Source organism: Moschus berezovskii, chromosome 5 (genome assembly GCF_049115385.1).
Source record: "Moschus berezovskii isolate FMDL1 chromosome 5, NW_MosBer_1.0, whole genome shotgun sequence".
Classification (NCBI taxonomy): Eukaryota; Metazoa; Chordata; class Mammalia; order Artiodactyla; family Moschidae; genus Moschus; species Moschus berezovskii.
The window spans coordinates 123,933,083-123,942,428 of NC_142464.1; the positions used below are offsets into that span (position 1 = coordinate 123,933,083).

General features: G+C 53.5%; 1 long non-coding RNA gene across 1 annotated transcript; it reads left to right on the top strand.

Moving 5' to 3' along the window:
* Window positions 1–4,393: 4,393 nt before the first annotated feature.
* On the top strand, window positions 4,394–9,140 carry LOC148777947 (uncharacterized). The gene is made up of 4 exons (XR_016037390.1): window positions 4,394–4,813; window positions 6,977–7,128; window positions 7,914–8,060; window positions 8,855–9,140. It is a non-coding gene; the product is annotated as an uncharacterized LOC148777947 (long non-coding RNA).
* Window positions 9,141–9,346: the final 206 nt, after the last annotated feature.

Genomic DNA, 9,346 nt, shown 5'->3' on the forward strand with positions numbered 1-9,346 from the left:
TTCCTGGAGAAGCTCTGCCTCCCTCTCCGAGTAGATTTTAAACATTTCACAAGGGGGCTGGTGTGAGAATGGAGCCTCTTCTGGACGGCGAGGCCCTGTCCCTCGGTTCGTTACTGTCTGGGACGAGAACGGACTTGAACAGCAACTGCGGAAGGTGCTGAGTTCCGGGGCTTGGCCCTCATTGCCAGGCAGCCTTCTGCGCGGCCCTACTGGTTGGGTGGCCCCGGCGCTGTAGCCGCACCGCACTTGCTCCGCACGGACCGTTAGCAGAGAGTTCTTTCCAGGATTTTGTGAAGGAGACAGCAGCACAGAGCCTCCGACAGGCACGGGCAGTTTTCGAGGTTTCCTGGCGCAATGATTCATCCAGAAATGTATTTTGAAATTCATTTCCCTCCAGCGGTGATCAGGGCCAGGCCCTGGAGAAGTTCTCTCCCTTCCCCCAGCGTCAGGAAGGGAGCAGAGGGAGGGGCCGGCCAAGTGCAGGGTCTCCTGGGTTCGGGAGTCAATGGCAGGTGAGCCCCAGCTCTGCCACCAACCTGCTGTGAGAGGCAGGGTCCCCCAGCTTCTCTGGGCCTCCGAGTCCTCCCCTGAGGACCACGCAAGCCAGGGGGCTCTCAGGTTCTTCCAGCTCAGGTATCCTCCAATGTGGACACTCTCCTTCAGAGTCTGTTTTCAGCCCCCAAGAGGCCATGGCTGGAGAGGAAGAAAGCCCTGGGATCAGACACCTGGCCTTGCCACGCAGTCTGAGCAACCTGGGTCAGACCCTCTGCCCACACCTGCACAGGTGGGTGCCAGGGCAGCATGTCCTATCTGCAGGGAGGAGGGGGATAGGCAGGCCTGCTGGGGGCAGGCTCTGGGGTGGAAGTCCCTGCAGGGTCTGTGCACCTCTCGGGCCAGAAAACAGAGGGGAGCCTCAGCTGCCACCAAGGGGGTCTTCCCTGCTGCACCTCCAGCCCCTCCGGGCCAGAAAACCCCCAAAGACATGCCCACTAGAAGCTGGGCTCAGGCAATTCAGCTGCCCCCCTGAACAGGCTCTCTTGCCCTCCTGGCGGTGGCCAGGCTTGGGGGCCACGTCAACAGCAGGCCCGTGTTGGGAGGCGGCTCCACGGCTCAGGGTTTACACGAGGCACGGACATTTGGCAGGATGTGAAGAGGGCGGGTGCCTGGGGAGAGGGAAGGAAAAAGTGACTTCCAAGAACTGAGCCGCACTCAGGAATCTCTTTGCCTTGACAGCGCCCTTTTCCTGCGCTGGCCTCTCTCGCCTGATTCTGTCCGTCCAGGATGCAGCTGGGTGTTAGGGCAGAGGTGGGCAGGAAGCCTGTGGAGGTTCTCCCGACCCGGGGGACACGCGGGCAGACGGTGAGGGTTCTAGGTGGGACAACGGAACTTGGGGTCTGAAGCACCTTCAAGCAATTTAACAAGTGCTCATCTGCAGAGTGAGGAAGGGCCTTCCCCGGGCAGGGAGGCCTGGAGACGATCAGGGGCACAGAGCAGTCCTCCGTGTGGACGCCTCTCTGCTCACAGAGAGGCCTGTGGCCATGTCAGCCTGGACAAAGTGTTTCTGGGACCCTCAGAATCCCCGCCTGTGAGCAGGGGGCTGGGGTGGTGGCAGAAGGCGGAGGGGCCACTGGAGGATCATCCAGGACTTCCTCCAGGACTTCCTGCCTGGCGATCCGAGGGTAGGACGCGATGGTGCACATGCTATGGGTCATCTGTCCCGTGTGCCCTCAGCCCAGGAGATGAGCAAGGTCAAGGGTCAGCAGCACCCGCCCTCCAGAAGGTGGGGACAAGGGAGCTGCGTTGGGGACTAAAGCACTGTTCTCGGCAGACAGAAGGACCCTTTGCTGAATCCCCACTCTCGGCACCATGTCTGGCCTGTGCTGGGGGAGTGATTGAGAGAACCCCCGCGGGCAGCAGGACCCAGGAGCGCCTGGCACCCTCCTGTGAGATGACTCATCCAGTCGCTTACTGGGTGGCCCTGGACCCTGCAACCAGTCTCTTGGAATGTCATCTTCAGAGAGCCAGGTAGACGGGGCCAGCTAGAGCTCTGGGCGGGAATAGCGGCTGGGGAGGTCACCCTGCTGGGACACCAACTTTGGGAGACCCTGGGTGAGCCCCTTTTCTTGGGGCCTGTAGAGTGATGGGGAGTGAGCTTCTGGTGGGAAGGAGATGGGGTGCAGAAGTCTGGTGTGGACTTGAGCTGAGGAATGAGTGGGCTTGGTTGGGACCCCAGGAGACAGACTGAAGGGAGAAGCAGGTCAAATTGGAGCTGCAGGTGTGCCCATGAAGTGGAGCGGAGGTACCCAAGTAGAACTTTAGGAATGTTCTCTAAAGGGGGACAGACAGCAGGTGCTCACCCCTTAACCTCTGTTCTTCCCTTCTTGGCTGGAATTCAGATGTGCTGGCTGGAGCTGCAGCAGCTAGATTGTGACTTTGAAGACAGATACCACACACTGAGTGTGTTGAAGCAGAGAGAGCAGGCTCTGGGGTCTCTGCTGGCCTCATGCCTCCTGACATCTACCTGAGAAAGTAAACTTCTGATTTCTTTCAGCCATTTAATTTCATCTTTTGGTTTTTCCAGTGGTCATGTATGGATGTGAGAGTTGGACTGTGAAGAAAGCTGATCGCTGAAGATGATGCTTTTGAACTGTGGTGTTGGAGAAGACTCTTGAGAGTCCTTTGGACTGCAAGGAGATCCAACCAGTCCATTCTAGAGGAGATCAATCCTGGGTGTTCATTGGAAGGACTGATGTTGAAGCTGAAACTCCAATACTTTGGCCACCTCATGCAACGAGTTGACTCACTGGAAAAGACCCTGATGCTGGGAAAGATTGAGGGCAGGAGGAGAAGGGGACGACAGAGGATAAGATGGCTGGATGGCATCACCGACTTGATGGACATGGGTTTGAGTAAACTATGGGAGTTGGTGATGGACAGGGAGGCCTGGTGTGCTGCAGTCCATCGGGTCCCAAAGAGTCGGACACGACTGAGCGATTGAACTGAACTGAACTGTGTTGAATGCAGCCACACCTGGTCCTCCATTGCTCAGCCATCCTAGGGGCCCAACTGGGTGCAGGACCAGATAGTACAAGCAGAAGGGAAGGAGGGGAGATGTTAGGGGTTCCAGAGAGAATGTGAAGTGGCTACTGGAGAAGTCGTTTCAGCCTGTCTTCACTCTTTTGTAGGAGATAATGTTTGGGCAAAGCCTGTCAGTACTACCAACATCAGGAATGAGAGATCTATAGATTCCACAGAAGCTAAAAGGAGAATAGGAAATGGCGTGGATAACTGCATGTCAACAATCTCAACAGCCTAGCTACAAAGGACAAATTCCTTGAAAGACATGAAATACCAAAGCTCAAGATGAAAAAGATTCTCTTTTCTGAGTAATGCCCTGTATCTATTAGAGAAACTGAATTGAAACCGCTTCAAACAGAAAATTCAGGCCCAGGTGGCTTCACTGGAAAATTCTACCAAAAATCTAAGGAAGGAATAATACCAATTATACCCAGACTCTTCTTGAAACTAGAGAGGAAGGAATATTTTTCACCTCATTCTAGCCAACGTTATCCTGATACCAAAACCAGACACAGACATAACAGGACGGAAGTACAGATTAACCTCTCTTATGAATAGGTGAAAACACTTTAAACCAGAATTTAGCAAATTGCATCCAATAATGTATACTTGAAAGTGAAGTCGCTCAGTCGTGTCCGACTCTTTGTGACCCCGTGGACTGTAGCCTACCAGGCTTCTCTGTCCATGGGATTCTCCAGGCAAGAATACTGGAGTGGGTTACCATTTCTTTCTCCAGGGGATCTTCCCGACCCAGGGATCGAACCTGGGTCTCCCGCATTGGAGGCAGATGCTTTAACCTCTGAGCCACCAGGGAAGCCCAATCATATATTATGACCAAGGCAAATTTATCCCAGGAATGCAAAGTTGGTTTAACATTTTAAAAGCAATTGATGTAATTTATCACATTAATAAGCTAAAAATGAAAAAAAATATCACACAATCATGTCAATAGAGACCAAAAAAGCTTTGATAAAATCTACCGTGTATTTTTATTCAGTTCAGTTCTGTCGCTCAGTCGTGTCCGACTCTTTGCGACCCCATGAATCACAGCACACCAGGCCTCCCTGTCCATCACCAACTCCCGGAGTTCACTCAAACTGATGTCCGTCAAGTCGGTGATGCCATCCAGCCATCTCATCCTCTGTCGTCCCCTTCTCCTCCTGCCTTCCATATTTCCCAGCATCAGGGTCTTTTCTAATGAGTCAGCTCTTCGCATCAGGAGGCCAAGTATTTTTATTACACCCTTGGAATAGAAGGTGACTTCCTTTAGCTGATTTAAGTGAAGTGAAGTTGCTCAGTGGTGTCCGACTCTTTGCAACCCCATGGACTGTAGCCCACCAGGTTCCTCAGTCCATGGAATTTTCCAGGCAAAAGTACTGGAGTGGGTTGCCATTTCGTTCTCTGGGGATGTTCCTGACCCAGGGATCAAACCCGGGTCTCCCACACTGCAGGCAGACGCTCTACCGTCTCAGCCGCCAGGGAAGCCCCACATTAAAAAACATCCCCTAGTGGAAGAAGACTGGCTAACCCTGAGAACAGGGACATGGGTATACGCTGCCCCACTCCTGGTCAGCGTTTTACTGGAGAGCCGGCCAGTGTGAGGAGGCAACGAACACTGACCAAAGGCATGCATATCGAAAATGAAGTGAAACTGTCTTTTTCACGTTTGCCAGGGCCATCCGTCTATATAAAAAACCTGATGGAGTCCGATAGAATCTACAAAAAAAGAAGAGAGGTAAGTGAGCTTAACAAGGTTGTAGCATACAAGTTCACTACATGAAACCATTTTTAATATACTAGCAGTGAGTGACTGGAAACTGGGATTGAAGACGATCACTTATGGGAACATTAAAAAGAATGCAATAGGAGTGAAAAAGTGAAAGTGTTAGTCACTCAGTCATGTCCAACTCTTTTCGACCCCATGGACTGTAGCCCGCCAGGCTCCTCTGTCCAGGCAAGAATACTGGCGCGGGTTGCCGTTCCCTTCTCCAGGGGATCTTCCCCACGCAGGGATGGAACCTGGGTCTCCTGCATTGCAGGCGGATTCTTTACCATCTGAGCCACCAAGACTAAATCTACAAAGGAGGTGCAAGGCTGGTCCACTGAAAATCTCCCAAGATTGCTGGAAGGAAGTAAAAACCTAAAGACATGAAACAGGTTGCGATACTGCTTCTCCTGAAATTTAACTATAGATTCAGCATAATCCTAGTTGAGTTCTCAGTGGACTTTTTGGTAGAAACCGAGAAACCAATTGTAAAATTCATATGGAAGTGCAAAGGGCCGAAAGCATTTTAACAAGTTGAAAATAACAAAGCAGAAGTATTCACTGTTTGAAGGAAGATACATACAACACGGTGTTTCCCAGGTAGCACAGTGGTAAAGAACCTGCCTGCCGGTGCAGGAGACGCAAGAGACACAGGTTCGAACCCTGGGTCGGGAAGATGCCTTGGAGGAGGAAATGGCAACCCACTCCAGTATTCCTGCCAGGATAATCCCCTAGACAGAGAAGCCTGGCCGGCCCCAATCCTTGGAGTCACAAGAGTCAGACGTGACTGAGCAAATGAGCCCTGCGTGCGTGCCCGCACGCACACACACACACACACACACACGCACATATAACACGGTATCTTGCGAGCAGCCATTCAACAAGCCCCAGAAGAAGCAGGTGCAGGCAAGTCGTTGCCTCACCCAGACCCCACGGCTCACGAGGCTGGGCTGGAGGCTCGGGTGGGCAGAACCATGCTCTGCTCACTTCTGCATCCTCAGCATCCGGCCTGGGCCTGGCACATCGCAGCGGCTCGGCAAATAGTAGTGTTAAGAATCCTAAGAGCCAGGGGCCACTGTGCACCTTCTCCACACCTGGTGCTGTCCAAGCACTTTGTGTCAACATCAGCCCTATTGGGATGGAGTGTGGGTGGCCAAATGCAATTTCCCGAAATGGCAACCCACTCCAGTATTCTTACCTGGAGAATCCCATGGACAGAGGAGCCTGGCGGGCTACAGTCTATGGGGTCGCAGGAGTCAGACACGACTGAGCGACTAAGCACGCACAGTGTCCTTAAAGAGGGTTTCTCCTAAACCCTCCTGGAGTGGGGAGCCCTTCCCCTGCTGGGGGAGGAGTCTGGGTATGAGTGTCTCCACCCTCAGTCCCCTCCGAGCTCTCAGTGTGGTCACTCGTGTCTGCTCCAAGTTTGCAGCATGATCGGCGCCTCCCTGTGGCCAGGTTTGGGGGCAGCCCTGCAGGGAGGCCTGCAAAAGTCATTGCTGCCCATGGCCCAGTGATGGCCTAGCGGTGGTGGCGGCATTAGGAAGTCCCTCTTTCTGCCCATTCCAGCTGTGTTCTTCCGAATCCAGCTTTGCTTGTTTGTTTTAAGTGATCAGTTCAATCGCTCAGTCGTGTCCAACTCTTTGTGACCCCATGAATCACAGCACGCCAGGCCTCCCTGTCCATCACCAACTCTCAGAGCTCACTCAAACTCATGTCCATTGAGTTGGTGATGCCATCCAGCCATCTCATCCTCTGTCATCCCCTTCTCCTCCCACCTTCAATCCCTCCCAACATCAGAGTCTTTTCCAATGAGTCGGCTCTTCGCATGAGGTAGCCAAAGTATTGGAGCTTCAGCTTCAGCATCAGTCCTTCCAATGAACACCCAGGACTGATCTCCTTTAGGATGGACTGGTTGGATCTCCTTGCAGTCCAAGGGACTCTCAAGAGTCTTCTCCAGCAGCACAGTTCAAAAGCATCAATTCTTCTGCACTCAGCCTTCTTTAGAGACCAACTCTCACATCCATACATGACCACTGGAAAAACCATAGCTTTGGCCAGACGGACCTTTGTTGGCAAAGTAATGTCTCTGCTTTTTACTATGAAGTGATAAAGCTGATGCTTTATTCCCAGCCCCATCTGCCAGATTTCTTTGTCCCCCGTTGGCTCCAGTCTTGGGCAGAGCAGATGAGCACAGCTGGAGGTGACCCCCTCGCTGTCCCTGCAGGGCAGACACGATCACTGTCCTCGTTTTTCAGATGAAGACTTGGGGTGCAGAGAGATGGGTGAGTGAACGGATCAATGGATGAACAGATGGAGGAGTGGGTGAGAGGACACTTTGCCGCCACACCTGGGCTCTGCTGGAACTGTCCTGTGACGTGAAGAGCCGGGTTTGGTTGGAGGCGGGCGGGTAGCTCGGAGTGGACATGCTGAGTGGGGAGGGCAGACCCGCTGGGGACGGACAGCGGCTGCCCTGGGCCATGCTGCTGTGAGCGTCTGGGTCTGGCTCCCTGGAGGCTGCCAGCTCCTCTCTCAGCAACGGGGTCTTGGCCCAGGATGCGGTGGGCTCTGCCACGTGGAGGGCGGGGGCCAGGCTCCATCCTCTCTCGCCCCACTCCTGTCCTAGGCTGGACACAGAGGACAGGGAGGTCTTGTTGAAAGGACCAGTGGGTTTGAAACTTTTCAGCTTTCCCATTTTGCCCTTTAGTGCAGGAGAGGAAGTCAGCGTCCTGGGTCCCCACGCCGTCCCCGTGTCCCCAGTGGGCCGACGGGCATGGTAGGGGTGGGGGGCGGGAATCAAGGGGGCCGCAGCCCACCCTCTGTGCCGGGCTCAGGGCAGCTGCCGTGGGTGGAGAGTGGTCTCAGCAGGAATGTAGTGGCAGTGCCTGCGGGCCATCTGGAGAAGAGTCTCCAGGGCCCTTCAGGGCTATGCCTCCAGCGGGGAGGGCGCCAGGGCGAGTTTCCACTGTGAAGAGACTCTCTGGAAGGAGTTGGGTAGCCACGTGGACTGGAGTCCCATTCCCAGCCAAGCCCAGGCCGCTCTTCCTTTTAACCATCTCCTCCCCACCAGGATGGCCAAGGCCGCGTCCTGTCATTTGTCCCGGGATGCCAGGCTGTGTTCTGTTCAGCAAACGCAAACCACACCTTTTATGGGGCAGATCCAGTTCCTACCCCCAGGAATCGCACCATCTACTGGGGGAGACAGACAGGGAAAGAGGTGGGTATCGCATCCACAGTCAGCACCGCAGCCATAAAGATCATCTATGCAGCTTTTTGAATATTCCTGGAAGCTTATAGAGATGCCTTATTTAAGACTTGCGACAAACTTGAGGCATATATTATTACCCTTGTTTTAAGGACTTCCCTGGGGGCTCAGATGGTAAAGAATCTGCCTGCAATGCAGGATGCAATGCAGGAGACCTGAGTTCGATCCCTGGGTTGGGAAGATCCCCTGCAAAAGGGAATGGCAACCCTCTCCAGTATTGTTGCCTGGAGACTCCCACGGACAGAGGAACCTGGTGGGCTAGAGTCCCTGGGATCTCAGAGAGTTGGACATGACTGAGTGACTTTCACTCACTCACTCACTATAGGCAAAGAAACTCAGGTAAGAGAAGTTAAGGAACTTGCCCAAGGTCACACAGCTAAGCGAGGAGCAGGAGTCCAACCTTTTACAACCAATCCCAGGTGGTCAGACTGCATTTCCCAGTGTTTTCTGCCATGGCAGACAGAAGCAGAGAGCTTGTGGGAGCCTGGAAAGAGGCACCAAAGCTAAGGTGGCATCAGAAAAGTCTGCCTGGGAGCAGTGGGCATACGGCTGGGTATTGAGGGATGGATAAGAGTTGGTCGGGGGAAGGGGGTGAGAGAGGGTACTCTAGACCCCAAGTCAGAGAGCTGGTATTGGCTTCCCTTTGTCATTCAGGTGTGGAAAGGGTAGGCACTTTGACAGATGGGGCCCAAATGATCACTTATCAGTGTGAGCAGTAAAGTCTGTAAAGCCCTATTTTTCAGCAGGCACAGAAGCAAATTCTGGATGCATTCAAGGTCGGCATGGGAAACGCCAAACTCCAAGACACTGAGAAGAACATCCAGGAGATCTCGGATTAGAGGAGGATTTCTTCGCCAGGACGGGGAAGCCCAGACCATACTGGAGCACAGCCACGCACAGTGCAGTGTGGCAGGGTGCAGACACCCAGGGAGGGGCGGCCACACTGCACGTGACTCGGAAGCATTTCACCCAGCACTCCCGGCGCCCTTCCGGAAGCAGAGCGCTCCCTCCTGCCCCACATGGACTCCTTCTCCTGCCTCTTGGCTCACTTGTACTCATGTGTTCTTTTATTTATTTATTTTTGCTTATCTATTTTTAAGATTTTTTTATTGAAGGAAATTGCTTTACAGAATTTTGCTGTTTCCTGTCAAACCTCAGCATGAATCAGCCGTAGGTGTACATATGGCCCCTCCCTTCTGAACCTCCCTCCCATCTCCCTCGCCAACAATGCGGTCGTG